Raw genomic sequence first — 2,715 nt, 5'->3', positions numbered from 1 at the left:
CCTAACACTCAACCTAAAACTTACACTATACATAGCCAAAAAACCTAACCCTGAAATTATGCCTAACCATAACTCTAGACCTAACATTAGCCTTAGCTCTAATCCTGGCCCTAAACCTAGCCTTAATCTGAACCATAACCCTATCACTAGGCCTAACCCTAAAGTGAACCCTCACCCTGGCCCTTAACCTAGCTATAATAACATACAGTACACTAATCCTAATTCTAATCCTAGCCCTAAACCAATGCCCAGCCCTAAAACAATTCCTAACCCTAAACCAAGGCCTATCCCTAATACTAAACCTAGCTCTAAACTAGACCTAATGTCACCCTAACCCTAAGACTAACTCTAACTCTTGACCTAGCCCTAGTTCTAACATTATCCCTTCCCATGACTGAAAGCCAATACCGAACCCTAGCCCCAAACTTGGCCCTAGCCATAAACCTAGATCTAACCCTCACTCTAAATCTAACCCTAACCTAAAACCTAAACCTGACCCTAACAGTAGCCCTAATCCTAATGCTAATTTGAAAACTATCCTCACCATGGCCATAGCATTCAAGCAAAACTGAGCTACAGCTCTAATCCTAACCTTAACCTAAACCAAACCATAGCACTATGCCTAGCCCTTACCCTAGCCCTAATTTGAGTCCTAAAGCTAATCATACAACTAATAATTACCCTGATTCTGATTCTAAAACTAAACTTAGCTCTAAACATCACCCTAATCCTCAACCTAACCCTAACACTAAACCTAGCCCTAACCCTAATCCTAAAACTAGCCCTAATCATAATGCCAGGTCTTACATTAGCAATAGTCCTAACCCTATCACAAAACCTAATTTTAATCTGAACCCTAACCCTAGCTTTAACCCTAACGCTAACACTAACATTTACTCTAACCCTATCCCTTTACCCTATGCCAACCCTCAACCTAATGCTACCCTAGACCTAACCCTAATACTTAGCCTACCCCAAACCCTAACTCTATTACTAGTACTAACCCTAGGCCCCATTCTATCTCTAACCCTAACCCAAACCCTAAGCCTATTCCTTACCCTTATTCTGACCCTAACCTTAACCCTAGGTCTAAGCCTGACTGTAACCCTAATTGACACTGATTGCTATGACATTCAATGCACACTGCCTTGCATGAGGGGTCTGGCAGCTGGGCTGCATCTAGTCAGGATATGTTGGGCTGTCCCTTGGGCTCAGCAGGAATCCATCATGCCCAGCATGTGGCAGAGTCTCTTTCCCTGCTGCATTTTTGTTTGGTCCACAGCCCAGCTACACTAGGGTAATGTGACAGGTTGCTGAGAGACCCAAGGTATTATGCACATATGTCATGTAAGATATTGGTGTACTTTTTATCTTGGTACCAGGAATTGGACACAGGGGTTTTTCACCACTGAACCACATCCCCAGACATTTTATATATTTTATTTAGAGATAGGGCCTCGCTAAGTTGCTGAGTCTAGCTTTGAACTCACAATCCTTCTGCTTCAGCTTCCTGAGCTGCTGGGATCACAGGTGTGTGCCACCATGCCCAGTGACATTAGTGTATTGAAAGCTGTTCATGGAGAAAGCCCAGGGTAGCAAGTTGGACAGGCAGTGCCCCTTCCTCCTGCCCCAGTATACCTCCTGCAAATCTTTCTTTTTTTATACCTTGTCCATTGGCAGATGGAAAACAAGAGGAAATTTTCATCTCCATGGTGCCCCCAACACAGGCCAGTCATCCAGGGAGAGGGGTGTACTTGTCATGCCACAGCACTGACATCGTTAGAGTCCTTAATCTGCTTTGATTCTTTCACGACCAGCATCCAAAGAAGCAGCTGTCCTAGGTTGTGTGGGAAAAAAAAAAGCAGCTCCTACTGATAATTCTGGTATGCCCTATATACCCTGTGTGAGATTCAGTGTCCCTCAGGATGACATTTACCTGGACATTCTTGTCTGGGCTTAATGTGACTTGGGAATAGACTGGGGCACTTCAGGGACATGGTTTTTCACTGTCCTCCACTTCTTTAAAGATGACACACCTCCCTCCTCTTCTCCATTGTTGACTACCTTCTTCCATCTTGATCTGGAACTGGGGAAATGGGCCCCAGAGGATCTGCAGCCACCTACCCTCTGCCAACTCCACTTTGGGAGCCTAGAGTCTGGGGGGCAAACTGGTACATGAAGGATTGGGAATGAGGCAGGTCACAGGTGGGCCATCCATTGCGCCCTTCCTCTCAGTTTCCACTTCAAACTCAGGCAAAGAGAGGAAGTGGCCAGATATGCAGGGAAATAGTTGCCTTCCCACAGTGTGAAAGAATTCCCCACACAAAGACACTTTGCTGGGAGAATTCCAATTTTATTGCAAAAAGCAGAGTGCTTATATAGAACTAAGGGGGAGATGGTAGGGTTTAGATAAATGGCAGGCAACCCGTTTATTGGCAAGCTCTTTCAGATATCAGCTCTGGAGCCCAGGAATTAGTTCTCATTGTGGCTAAGGTTCCCAGCTGGTGAGATTTGAAATTGGCGCTGGCGGGAGAGTTCACACGGGCGGGAACTTTTCGCGCCACTCAGAAAAAAAGAAGGTAGGAAGAAGAGGTGCTTAGGTGCCATGTTGGGTTTTTTTCTCTGGGGTATGGCTGCCGTTTATACTTTTCCCAACATTCCTCCCTTTTTATTTTCTTAGGAAGTGGGACGTCGTTGGTCAGATCCGGCTGCTTC

Source organism: Marmota monax, unplaced genomic scaffold (genome assembly GCF_021218885.2).
Source record: "Marmota monax isolate L192 unplaced genomic scaffold, Marmota_monax_Labrador192_F-V1.1 WCK01_AAM20220418_F8-fsc00828, whole genome shotgun sequence".
NCBI lineage: Eukaryota > Metazoa > Chordata > Mammalia > Rodentia > Sciuridae > Marmota > Marmota monax.
This window is presented reverse-complemented; position numbering follows the sequence as displayed.